At 44.3% G+C, this 13,580-nt stretch overlaps 1 protein-coding gene and 6 non-coding genes across 8 annotated transcripts in view; 4 read left to right on the forward strand and 3 right to left on the reverse strand.

The window, feature by feature from the left end:
* Window positions 1–636: 636 nt before the first annotated feature.
* Window positions 637–710, forward strand: trnan-guu (transfer RNA asparagine (anticodon GUU)). The gene has a single exon. It is a non-coding gene; the product is annotated as a tRNA-Asn (tRNA).
* A 2,406-nt stretch (window positions 711–3,116) lies between these two features.
* Window positions 3,117–3,190, forward strand: trnan-guu (transfer RNA asparagine (anticodon GUU)). The gene has a single exon. It is a non-coding gene; the product is annotated as a tRNA-Asn (tRNA).
* Window positions 3,191–4,455: 1,265 nt separating this feature from the next.
* Window positions 4,456–4,528, forward strand: trnak-cuu (transfer RNA lysine (anticodon CUU)). The gene has a single exon. It is a non-coding gene; the product is annotated as a tRNA-Lys (tRNA).
* A 461-nt stretch (window positions 4,529–4,989) lies between these two features.
* Window positions 4,990–5,063, reverse strand: trnan-guu (transfer RNA asparagine (anticodon GUU)). Its single transcript has one exon. It is a non-coding gene; the product is annotated as a tRNA-Asn (tRNA).
* A 715-nt stretch (window positions 5,064–5,778) lies between these two features.
* On the reverse strand, window positions 5,779–5,852 carry trnan-guu (transfer RNA asparagine (anticodon GUU)). Its single transcript has one exon. It is a non-coding gene; the product is annotated as a tRNA-Asn (tRNA).
* Window positions 5,853–6,007: 155 nt separating this feature from the next.
* Window positions 6,008–6,080, reverse strand: trnak-cuu (transfer RNA lysine (anticodon CUU)). Its single transcript has one exon. It is a non-coding gene; the product is annotated as a tRNA-Lys (tRNA).
* A 3,739-nt stretch (window positions 6,081–9,819) lies between these two features.
* The window catches only part of adisspb (adipose secreted signaling protein b), a 52,558-nt gene continuing 48,797 nt past the window's right edge, over window positions 9,820–13,580 (forward strand). Inside the window, exon 1 of one of the 2 annotated variants that reach the window (XM_080291167.1) lies at window positions 9,820–9,990. The gene's annotated coding sequence lies outside the window, so the exon portion shown is untranslated. Of the gene's footprint in view, window positions 10,122–13,580 lie in introns of both variants that reach the window. The other variant, XM_080291165.1, reaches the window with a different exon arrangement.

Consider the following 13,580-nt stretch of genomic DNA (forward strand, 5'->3'; position numbering starts at 1 on the left):
GACGCCCCTGCTTGGCTTCACTCAGTCTCTGTTGCACAATCGTATACCCCACAACCAAAGAGACCGGAACACCCTCCCCCAGTCCCCCGTCCAGTCTCGACACCTGTGGGTTGCGCGTTGTAAGTCTCTGTGGCGCAATTGGTTAGCGCGTTCGGCTGTTAACCAAAAGGTTGGTGGTTCAAGCCCACCCAGGGTCGATATCACTGTTATTGCCAGGTAATTCAGAATGCTGCACAAAAGTGCAGTGCAACTGTTATGACAATTATGTTGGTTATACCATGTTATAATCAACCATGTTATAACAACCCATGGTATATCCAGGACGGTCGTTTGATGAACGCAGTCAACTGTTTTATCAAGGGTGATATGCATCTTTGGGGTTGCTGTTGTTCGTCCGCAACTGCATACTTGCTGCCAAGTATGTGTGACCTACAAGTCACATATTTTAAACAATCAAGGCGGTATGGAGAGGAAGTACCAGAGCACCTCCATCCAGCCACCCGATCCTCTTTCGACGCCCCTGCTTGTCTTCACTCAGTCTCTGTTGCAAAATCGTTTACCCCACAACCAAAAAGACCGGAACACCCTCCTCCACTCCCACGTCCAGTCTCGACACCTGTGGGCTGCGTGTTGTAAGTCTCTGTGGCGCAATTGGTTAGCGCGTTCGGCTGTTAACCGAAAGGTTGGTGGTTCAAGCCCACCCAGGGACGATATCACTGTTATTGCCAGGTAATTCAGAATGCTGCACAAACGTGCAGTGCAACTCTTATGACAGTTATGTTGGTTATACCATGTTATAATCAACCATGTTATAACAAACCATGGTATATCCAGGACGGTCGTTTGATGAACGCAGTCAACTGTTTTATCAAGGGTGATATGCATCTTTGGGGTTGCTGTTGTTCGTTCGCAACTACATACTTGCTGCCAAGTATGTGTGACCTACAAGTCACATATTTTAAACAATCAAGGCGGTATGGAGAGGAAGTACCAGAGCACCTCCATCTAGCCACCCGGTCCTCTCTCGACGCCCCTGCTTGGCTTCACTCAGTCTCTGTTGCACAATCGTATACCCCACAACCAAAGAGACCGGAACACCCTCCCCCAGTCCCCCGTCCAGTCTCGACACCTGTGGGTTGCGCGTTGTCAGTCTCTGTGGCACAATCTGTTAGCGCATTCGGCTGTTAACCGAAAGGTTGGTGGTTCAAGCCTCCATCTAGCCACCCGGTCCTCTCTCGACGCCCCTGCTTGGCTTCACTCAGTCTCTGTTGCACAATCGTATACCCCACAACCAAATAGACCGGAACACCCTCCCCCCGTCCAGTCTCGACACCTGTGGGTTGCGGGTGTTCAGTCTCTGTGGCGCAATCGGTTAGTGCGTTCGGCTGTTAACCGAAAGGTTGGTGGTTCAAGCCCACCCAGGGATGTTATCACTGTTATTGCCATGTAATTCAGAATGCTGCACAAAAGTGCAGTGCAACTGTTATGACAGTTATGTTGGTTATACCATGTTATAATCAACCATGTTATAACAAACCATGGTATATCCAGGACGGTCGTTTGATGAACCCAGTCAACTGTTTTATCAAGGGTGATATGCATCTTTGGGGTTGCTGTTGTTCGTCCGCAACTGCATACTTGCTGCCAAGTATGTGTGACCTACAAGTCACATATTTTAAACAATCAAGGCGGTATGGAGAGGAAGTACCAGAGCACCTCCATCTAGCCACCCGGTCCTCTCTCGACGCCCCTGCTTGGCTTCACTCAGTCTCTGTTGCACAATCGTATACCCCACAACGAAAGAGACCGGAACACCCTCCCCCAGTCCCCCGTCCAGTCTCGACACCTGTGGGTTGCGAGTTGTCAGTCTCTGTGGCGCAATTGGTTAGAGCTTTTGGCTGTTAACAACCACAAAAGACCGGAACACCCTCCTCCAGTCCCCCGTCCAGTCTCGACACCTGTGGGTTGCGAGTTGTCAGTGTCTGTGGCGCAATGGGTTAGCGCATTCGGCTGTTAACCGAAAGGTTGGTGGTTCAAGCCCACCCAGGGACGATATCACTGTTATTGCTATGTAATTCAGAATGCTGCACAAACGTGCAGTGCAACAGTTATGACAGTTATGTTGGTTATACCATGTTATAATCAACCATGTTATAACAAACCATGGTATATCCAGGACGGTCGTTTGATGAACGCAGTCAACTGTTTTATCAAGGGTGATATGCATCTTTGGGGTTGCTGTTGTTCGTTCGCAACTGCATACTTGCTGCCAAGTATGTGTGACCTACAAGTCACATATTTTAAACAATCAAGGCGGTATGGAGAGGAAGTACCAGAGCACCTCCATCTAGCCACCCGGTCCTCTCTCGACGCCCCTGCTTGGCTTCACTCAGTCTCTGTTGCACAATCGTATACCCCACAACCAAAGAGACCGGAACACCCTCCCCCAGTCCCCCGTCCAGTCTCGACACCTGTGGGTTGCGAGTTGTCAGTCTCTGTGGCGCAATCGGTTAGAGCTTTTGGCTGTTAACAACCACAAAAGACCGGAACACCCTCCTCCAGTCCCCCGTCCAGTCTCGACACCTGTGGGTTGCGAGTTGTCAGTGTCTGTGGCGCAATGGGTTAGCGCATTTGGCTGTTAACCGAAAGGTTGGTGGTTCAAGCCCACCCAGGGACGATATCACTGTTATTGCTATGTAATTCAGAATGCTGCACAAACGTGCAGTGCAACAGTTATGACAGTTATGTTGGTTATACCATGTTATAATCAACCATGTTATAACAAACCATGGTATATCCAGGACGGTCGTTTGATGAACGCAGTCAACTGTTTTATCAAGGGTGATATGCATCTTTGGGGTTGCTGTTGTTCGTTCGCAACTACATACTTGCTGCCAAGTATGTGTGACCTACAAGTCACATATTTTAAACAATCAAGGCGGTATGGAGAGGAAGTACCAGAGCACCTCCATCTAGCCACCCGGTCCTCTCTCGACGCCCCTGCTTGGCTTCACTCAGTCTCTGTTGCACAATCGTATACCCCACAACCAAAGAGACCGGAACACCCTCCCCCAGTCCCCCGTCCAGTCTCGACACCTGTGGGTTGCGGGTTGTCAGTCTCTGTGGTGCAATCGGTTAGCACGTTCGGCTGTTAACCGAAAGGTTGGTGGTTCAAGCCCACCCAGGGACGATATCACTGTTACTGCCAGGTAATTCAGAATGCTGCACAAAAGTGCAGTGCAACTGTTATGACAGTTATGTTGGTTATACCATGTTATAATCAACCATGTTATAACAAACCATGGTATATCCAGGACGGTCGTTTGATGAACGCAGTCAACTGTTTTATCAAGGGTGATATGCATCTTTGGGGTTGCTGTTGTTCGTCCGCAACTGCATACTTGCTGCCAAGTATGTGTGACCTACAAGTCACATATTTTAAACAATCAAGGCGGTATGGAGAGGAAGTACCAGAGCACCTCCATCTAGCCACCCGGTCCTCTCTCGACGCCCCTGCTTGGCTTCACTCAGTCTCTGTTGCACAATCGTATACCCCACAACCAAAGAGACCGGAACACCCTCCCCCAGTCCCCCGTCCAGTCTCGACACCTGTGGGTTGCGGGTTGTCAGTCTCTGTGGCGCAATCGGTTAGAGCTTTTGGCTGTTAACAACCAAAAAAGACCGGAACACCCTCCTCCAGTCCCCCGTCCAGTCTCGACACCTGTGGGTTGCGCGTTGTCAGTCTCTGTGGCGCAATCGGTTAGCGCATTCGGCTGTTAACCGAAAGGTTGGTGGTTCAAGCCTCCATCTAGCCACCCGGTCCTCTCTCGACGCCCCTGCTTGGCTTCACTCAGTCTCTGTTGCACAATCGTATACCCCACAACCAAAGAGATCTGGACCACCCTCCCCCAGTCCAGTCTCGACACCAGTGGGTTGCGCGTTGGCAGTCTCTGTGGCGCGTTCGGCTGTTAACCGAAAGGTTGGTGGTTCAAGCCCACCCAGGGACGATATCACTGTGTTTGCCAGGTAACGCACAAACGTGCAGTGCAACTCTTATGACAGTTATGTTGGTTATACCATGTTATAACCATGTTTTATCCAACCATGTTATAACAATCATGTTGCACAAACGTGCAATTGGGTATACCTCATGTAGAGGAGGTACCAGAACACCTACACCCAACCACTTTTAAATCTTTTTTGCGATATAAATTATATTTTAGTAATTGAGTTTTGCATTTTTCTATTTCCTTGGCTACTCCACTGCTCTGTCCGTTTTATGAAGGTTTGCCCTTTACCTAATATGAGCCGGTGTCCACCTATCCTTTGGTAAACTGAACCTGGGCTGTCATCACAAAAGATTCACAGCAGATGTGAAGGTATGGGAAAGATTCAGAGGCTGATACTTAGGAACCAGACACTTCATTTGATCCAATCCCCCAAACTCAGGTAGTAGCCCGGCTAGCTCAGTCGGTAGAGCATGAGACTCTTAATCTCAGGGTCGTGGGTTCGAGCCCCACGTTGGGCGCTTGAAATTTTCTTTTTTCTTCTCCTACCATATTTGGAGAAGTAGTTCATAAGTGTTACTTAATTTAAAAGAAATAAATCCATTAGTTTGAATTTATTAAAACAGAAACATTTCAATATGTGTTTGTGAAATACCAAATCGTGTAGTGGTACAGTAAAAGTAAATTCTTACTATGTCTTTAAGCTGTGCTTCACACGTGGTTTAGATATGGATCCCAAAGGTTGATTCTGTTCATCTGTTTCTCCCACTGAAAACGCTATATGCAGATGAACAACATCAACCTTTTGTGATTTATTTACCTGAATGATTGAGTATGCATCAAGACGTTTGAATTCAAAATACATCTTAAGCCGTTACATGCAAGAATACCTTTCCTTGTCTCAGTGTTTCTGATTCCAGCTCTCCCCCTTTGCATTACAAATATCTATAATATTTTACAGTGAGGCTGGAATAATAGGAAACGTCCCTGGGTGGGCTCGAACCACCAACCTTTCGGTTAACAGCCGAACGCGCTAACCGATTGCGCCACAGAGACTGAACACCCGCAACCCACAGGTGTCGAGACTGGACGGGGGACTGGGGGAGGTGATTCCGGTCTTTTTTGGTTGTTAACAGCCGAACGCTCTAACCGATTGCGCCACAGAGACTGACAACGTGCAACCCACAGGTGTCGAGACTGGACAGGGGAGTGGGGGAGGGTGTTCCGGTCTTTTTGGTTGTGGGGTAAACGAGACGACATGGTGCAGTGTTGATTGTTTCCCTTCCCCCCTTGTTGAGAGCACACACAGCAATACTGTGGCAAAGCTAGTGAAGCGCCACATATTGTCTCTGGCGCAATCGGTTTTCGCGTTCGGCTGCTAAATGAAAGGTTGGTGGTTCGAACCCACTCAAGGACGATGGCTGCTCCCTTTATTTGATGCTTTTTTGACAAGACAAGCAAAAACGGGAAAATAAAAATGGAGGAACTCCACAAGCGCTCAAGTGAGGGGGGTGGGCAGCAGCAGAAAGGGAAGGCAGGAGACTGCAGTTTCTCTGTAATTACCTTTCAAATTTAAAACTGGCAACTCACACTGGACAGTAAAAGCAGAAATATAGTATTTCTGTAATTTTAGAGTAATTTTCTATATTGTGAATAACGTTTTACAAGGGGGAAAGGTTGGGGGTCCAGAAATTACTGCAAAGGTTTGTAAAGTTGCATTAACCCAAAGACATGAAGAAAAAGAAAGAAAAAACAACAAAAATAAATTTGTCGTCCCTGGGTGGGCTCGAACCACCAACCTTTCGGTTAACAGCCGAACGCGCTAACCGATTGCGCCACAGAGACCACATGGAAAACATCAGGGAGTTACTAATTTTGAAAGTTACAAGGGGTAGTATATAGCTTTTTTTTTTTAAAAATTTTTTCAAACATGGAAGGCAGATCATGTGGTCACTGAAGAAAAGAATTTCAGGTGATGACACATGGGATTAAAAATGTTGCGCCCAACGTGGGGCTCGAACCCACGACCCTGAGATTAAGAGTCTCATGCTCTACCGACTGAGCTAGCCGGGCTGATGAATATCGACAGAGTAATAAGTAGACTAAGTATTATGAATTAACACATGGAAAGTGTGTTTAAAACTAGAGCCTCCTCGATATCTTTACATTTTAAAATAGTGAGCTCTGTTAAATTAAAACGCTGCCATTCCTTCCAATCACGCCCATCCAAGTTTCACTGTAGTTGCCCATGTGAACATTGAAGTCTTCCAGTAGAACAACAGTCACCAGATGAGGTGCTCTCCAGCACCCCACCCAGTTACAAGAAGGCTGGGTACTCCGAATTGTTGTTTGGCGCACAAGTACTAACAACAGTCAGGACCCCTTTCCCAACCCAAAGGCGGAGGTAAGTGACCCTCTTGTCCACTTTTGAAATGCGCTGTTAAAAAAAAAGGGACCACTGTGATCCGTTAACATCTTTTGCAGTGACATCTCTGCTTTTAAGATTAGGCTTAAAACGTTCCTTTTTTGCTAAAGCATATAGTTAGGGCTGGATCAGGTGATCCTGAATCCTCCCTTAGTTATGCTGCAATAGACGTAGGCTGCCGGGGATTCCCATAATGCATTGAGTTTTCTCACTCACTATGTGTTAATAGACCTCTCTGCATTGAATCGTACCTGCTATTAATCTCTGTCTCTCTTCCACAGTGTGTCTTTATCCTGTTTGCCTTCTGCCATCTGCAGCGACCGGCTGCCCCTCCCTGAGCCTGCTTCTGCCGGAGGTTTCTTCCCGTTAAAAGGGAGTTTTTCCTTCCCACTGTCGCCAAAGTGCCTGCTCATAGGGGGTGAAATTATTGCTGGGTTTTTCTCTGTATCTATTATTGTAGGATCTACTGTTCAATATAAAGCGCCTTGAAGTGACTGTTGTTGTGATTCAACGCTATATAAATAAAATTTAATAGAATTGACATGTTTTCAAATCATATTTATCATTGTTGTTATCAGTGTTTTTCTTCTTCCTTGTCTGTTTTGATATAACGTGTAATGTTATGTAAGATGCAAAGTGCCTTAAGCCATGATTGTTTATTAAAGAATATGGTAAATGCTTTCAAATGCCTTTTTTATTAGTTTTTGACGTTTTCCACTAATCTGTTCTCAAATTTAAAATTTACTCGTGTGAAAGGTCAAATTTTAGTGTATCATGCCAATTTAACGTGACTGTAAAAGCTAGCTAAAACTGCAAGTTTACGGTGTCGTATCTACGTGGCAGCCTTCAGTCACCAGTTATTAACCTGACATTGTTCGCGGAGGAGGATTAATGCAAGGGTGCAGCATGGTAAAGAGTTCTAAACCACGTCTTTTGCGAAATGTCCGGGGACCACCACCGGCCAGAGGGCCACTTTGGATCCGCCCGGCCATGTCATAAATAAAAGCAGCATAATGTTATTGAATGACAAAGCAAATGACTGCACGTGCGCACCAAGGTTTAACTTGTTTACCACAGAAAGCGTGCAACATGTCATGATTCCTCTGTGCATCAGCTAAGCATGTTTTCTTTATGGTGTGCATTTTAAGTATCTGTAATCCTGTCTGAGCCTTTTAACGTCAGTCCAGTGACTAAATGGTCTTGGGAAGATGACCGTCTCTGATGCTCCACGTGAAGCATACAGGACCAATACAATGCAGTGAAATGAAGTAGTAGTGCTAATAAACTGGGGTTTTAGGACAGTGGGTCAGTACTACTAACTAACATTTGTTTGTTTGGTTTAATTCAATTCAATTCAATTCAATTCAATCTTTATTGGCAGACTACATGTCCATAAAAACAAGACAAGAAACACACACACACAACTCCCCCCCCCCCCCACACACACACAACACAAGGTATACCATTAAATATATATATGTATATAAATAAGTATATAAAGCATTTGTAAAAATATAAAACCATAATATACAGAAAACACAATTACTTAAAATAAATCAATAAATACACAAACACTTTAACCAGTGCTTTCTGAGACTGGATGAGTAACGGGAACCATTCACTGTCGGATCTGTAAGTGCTAAAATTATACTGTTACTCGAACCATCCAGTCGTTCTCTAAAACTGAACATTAACTTTCTTAAAAGTGCTTTAAAAGTCCAGACACCCACAGCTACAAACATCTGACTGGCACTACCACTTCTAGGTATCCTGCAAAGGATTCTCATCGCATCATTATATGCAACATGCAGCTTCTGCATGCTACATTGTTTGTAGGATGACCACAAGGGGGCAGTATATAGCGGTGTGCAATACGCTTTAAACAAAGCCACTTTAACTGGAAGTGAACAAAAGCTGAATTTGCGTGCAATAGTATTTGCCTGCACATAGAGCTTACATCGTTGTCTGTATATGTCATCATCATCATTCATTTGCTCAGTAATAAAGTGACCGAGGTATTTCACCTTTTTATGAACTTCAAGAGTTTTTTGTGCCCGTTTAAACAAAGGGAAATTTAGCTGTTTATCCTGCTTGGTTCTACATATCAAAACAGCACTTTTAGCAGCATTGTACTCAATGTCATATTGCACACCATATTCAGTACAGACATTAAGAAGATCCTGTAACCCAGCACTGCTTGGACTAAAAACAACCAGGTCATCTGCATACATAAGATGATTTATCAGTGCTTCACCTAATATACACCCAGTGTTACAGGCTCTCAGCTGTATGGACAAATCATCAACATATAAATTAAATAAAATTGGAGACAAAATCCCACCCTGTCTGACACCATTGCTGACACCAAAGGGGGCAGAAATACTGCTTCCCCATTTAACCTGCATGTTCTGATGAGCGTACCAGTAAGAGAGAATCCTCACGATGTATTGAGGAACTCCCCGTGTCTTCAATTTATCAAAAAGTTTTCTGTGGTTCACTCGATCAAAAGCCTTAGAGGCATCAATGAAACACATGAGGACAGATGAATTTTTAGCCCTATACAACCTGACTATTTCCTTGAGTGCATATATGCACATGTCAGTGCCGTGCTTTGGTTTAAAGCCAAACTGATTATCCAGAGAAGAGATGAACACACTAACTCTATCAAACAGGATTCTTTCTAACACCTTAGATAAAATACTGGCTAGTGCAATCGGCCTGTAATTATCCAAACAGCTCACTTTTGCAGCTTTGTCTTTCATAACTGGTACCAGTAAAATACACAGCATTGAGTCTGGTAATATGCCATGAATCATAAACCCAGTGAAACAGAGTGCTAAAAGAGGAGCTAGCCTTAAACTAGCATGTTTTAAATGTTCTGCAGTGATGTGATCCAAACCAGAGGATTTATTATCAGACAACCTATGAATGGCTTCATATACTTCATGTGTCCTTACACTTATTGTGTCATTACTCATGTCAAGATTGTCCTCATATGGATCACTTTTTATACAGTTAAACAACGCACTGTAATGCCGTCTCCATAATGCTGCAATGTTATCTGCCCCAGAAACACCTTCAACAGTTGATGGTAGAGATGGTTTACAGTTATTAAGAGCTTTCACCTCTTTCCAAAAATCTGCCATATTATTACACAATAGTTTAAGTTTGGCCGGCAGCTGTGATGTTTGAAGACATATCTTTTAATAAAACTAAGTTAAAGCAAGCGATGTAATGTGTATCTGCAATAAAAACACATCTTCAGAGTCAGGGACAGAACTTCATTTAGAGTTTGCCCATGCGCAGAAAGCACTGCCAGATGGCGCTATCCGCTACAGTAAACCCCGAGGATGAAAGAGGAGACTGGGAGTGTTTTACAGCCAGCTTTGACTGTCACTCTTTTGCAGCACATAGAGTAGAGAGGAACGTTTCTGCTTTTGCACCACCGCCTTTTTCGCTTTTGTAAAATATAGACTTGGAAGCGCAACACCCGCAGCCGCACCACGTGACCAAATGCGGAAATCATCCGACTGAGGAAAGTAGAACCGGAGGCGAGAGGTGAGGGTTTGGTGCCCGCCTGATTTTCAGAGAGGCTTTTGCTGCTGCTGCTGCTGCTGCTACGTGTTTCGGAGAAGGTTTCCACTTAACCCCACGGTTAAATGTACGACTTCCGTATGGTGTGAGTAAAGGTAAGCAACAAGGAAGCAAAACAAAAGAAAGCCCCGACCGTTTGTGAAACGCGGTAACTTTTTAAGAGGAACGCAACAAACCACCTGGCTGGTTGGCTGGATGAGAAGGGAGTCTTTGTGTAGACAGATGTGCAATTGTAGTAATTGTCGATGCTGCACGCTTTACTCACTGTGACGACTGTGTGATAATTCTAGTGTTACTACAAAGAAGTGGACCAGAGAAACTAACAGAGCCCTTTATTTGTGACCTCACCTTTGCACATTTAGCTCCTAATGCTTCATGTTTTGTGTAAAAGTCATTCTTGCTTTTTCTCCCACTTGTACTTTCTTTGTTGCTCTGCAGAAAAAGCTCGGGGAAAAACCAGCATGGCTGTGGCTGAATTTGGGTGAAAGAGTTTTAATGGTCTGCATTTAAAGCTGTATTCATAAAGCAACATAAAATTCATCAGCACAAATTTAGATGCAAGTGGTGCCTTTAAAAGCGATTAAATGAGACTTGACAGAGTCTTTGAAAGCTTCTGAGTTAAAAAAAAAAGAGTAGTCCTTTGAATAACTCGTACAAACACATAAAAGCTTAAGAAAATATCACTCACTGCCAGCTAAGCTGTCTCATATTTCAAATACCAATGTGGATTTGGCAAAAACAAAACCAGTACCTAGATGTTCCCTAAATCAAGTGTACATTCACTTCATAATTCATGCATCAGTGTAATTTTGTGCTGTGGTGGCTTCCACGTGCAGCAAAAAGTGTGAGAGAGGTCCACAACTTCGGTCACGTAATAGTGTAGTCAGGACATGCTAACTATAAATATGTTATGGTTCCCGTTGCTGCCAGTTTGTTCCTGTTTTACAGGGAGCAAATCACCTCCTTAAAATAACAAGTACCTGTTGCTGCTCTCTGTGGCATCTGCAGTTTTAATTTATGGGCCGTGGTGCAGAGCTGTGACAGCATTGACGGTGACAAAGCCTGGCTGGGCTTAGTGGTTTAAATGAGGGGTCATGCATATAAATGAGGTTTGCCCTTTGAAGAAACAAGGCCTTGCAATTTCACAGGTTGAGTCAGTGTGGAAATACAGCAGCAGGTGATGAGCCACAAAATTAAAACTGCTGAAGCAAATGGCATTGATTTATGTTATTGCAAGACAGTCTTTTGCAGGGAAAGTCTGGGGTTCATAAGGATGTTACTTAATACCTACTAGGGCTGTGCGATATGACCAAAATCTCATATCCCGATATTAAGACATCTATGGTACGATATAAATCACAAAAATCTAACATTTTCTGTAAATTCTGTGAATCTCGGGCAGCTCGACTTGCGTGAAGTGTTTCCAGCTGCGCATCATGTACCTGGAGTCGATTGTTTTAACTGATGCATGAAACTATACATTTTTAGACATAAGTTGTAATGGCTGCCGTTTTCTTTGTGAGTATTTATTACATGGCGTGCTGCGGGGAAAGGCCTGTTCTAACGTTTGAGTCTAAGTGTAACACTTCCAGCTCTTCAAAAATCACAGACGCTCAGAAAGATTGGCTTTTCACGATTTATTCCTGCAGAAGACATAAAACACACTCAACAGGTGTCTTCTGATGGTACAGCAATTGTAGCTCCCTCACAGTGCAAACGCGCGCTGTCTTAACAGACTTACAATTAACCTTTTAATAAAGAAAAGGTGGAAAGTAATAATTTCTCTCATTTTACACTCTGTCATACTGAGCTTGTATACAAAAGAAATCTTATGACTAATAAAATACATTTCACAATCGTATAAAACAGAATAACAGGATAACATAAGTATCACCAACTAAACATTTCCCTCAAGTGGTCAAATTAACAATAGCGCATTACATCTTCACTTGCTTGTGCTTTACAGACAAAATGGCTGTTAACAAGCTCACGTACCTGCAGAAGACATAAAACACACTCAACAGGTGTCTTCTGATGGTACAGCAATTGTAGCTCCTACAATGTAAAACAACATCACAAAAAGCACAGAAAAACGGTACATCCAAACACATTTCCTGCTATGCGCAGCAACCACTAGGGGGCTGACAAAGACTAACTGCCAAAGAGCATAAATACGGCAGAAACACTATTTAACAGCAACCCGCCTTTGTTTCAGTTACACAGAAACTTTCTAACATCAATATGAACCTATATACATCGACATGTAAAACTTATGTAACAACATTCACACCAGAAACCATAAAAATGCCAGAGCCTTTCATTACAGGACTTACCCTCACAGTGCAAACGCGCGCTGTGAGAAGCGGAAGCCTTAGCAGCTTCTAAACGTTAGAGTGAGATCCGGTTTCTGGGTTTTCAAAATAAAATACAATAAAAAAAAAAAGATAAAATTCACACTTAAAATGATAATTAAGAACAGGTAAGTGCATGTTTTTCATATGTATTTTTAACTCCGTTACACTCACCCCCACTGAATTTTATCAAATTTGAGCCTCAGGTACCCACACTAGTATGCACCAACCAGCCAGAGGTCAAAAATCACAGACACCAACTAAACGTATCCCTAAGGATGAAGTGGGATGGGAGCAGCGCCAAACTCCCAACCCAGCAACTGGCAGCAGGGTGCCCGAAATACACCCTACTAATAACCCCTTACAAGGTGTGTACCATGGCTCAACAGAAAGGAAAAAAAAAACAAAAGCAAAAATGTAGAGTACATAACAGCAAGTACAAATCCCATCATTCAGGTAGGCATATAAACAGAACATTTAGTTAGAGAAGGATGGGATCAAGGACTTGCAAACTGACTTCACATCAAACCTGTCACGAACCACGACTTGATTTGACATTGTCTGGATCAGTCTATTCACAGGTTTGACAAGTCGCCCAAGTCTGGTTCTGATCTGGGAACCATTCCCGGTTTGGCTATAGTCAACCACTGGGGACTGAGCAGCAATGGCAGGAGCAACTACATCCACCACTACGTCAGGTGTAGTAGAGCATACTTGTACACCCTCCCCACAGCTCGTAGCAATATTGACCTCCTGGGACGCCATGCTAGAACCGGTTTGGTCAAAGTCCACTTCAACAGACAAGGCCGATGCGGCTGGCAAGACTGAATCCACGCTTGAAACATCAGTAACATCTCCCTGAGACCGGCTGGACTCCGTCAACTGCGACACCCATGCAACTGTCCTCTCTCCAGGGTCCAAAGGTTCAGAGATAACCTCCGGGTCAGCTGTCCCACCCATGGCATTGGGTGAGCGGTTACCATGAGCACCAACACAGCTCACAGCAGGGGCATTCAAATCCCCCTCCCCAGACGCAGCCCCATCATCATCTTCAGGCGCCGTGTTTACATCCCACGTAGAGGAGACGTGATCCGAGGTTCCAGCATCATCCTCCAGGGGCAGGAAATTCGCCACCAACAGCAGATTCCGGTGGACCACTCTCTCTCGTCCGGAAACAGAATCACAGATCTTGAAAGTGTGAGT

Source organism: Astatotilapia calliptera, chromosome 3, assembly GCF_964374335.1.
Source record: "Astatotilapia calliptera chromosome 3, fAstCal68.1, whole genome shotgun sequence".
Lineage (NCBI taxonomy): Eukaryota > Metazoa > Chordata > Actinopteri > Cichliformes > Cichlidae > Astatotilapia > Astatotilapia calliptera.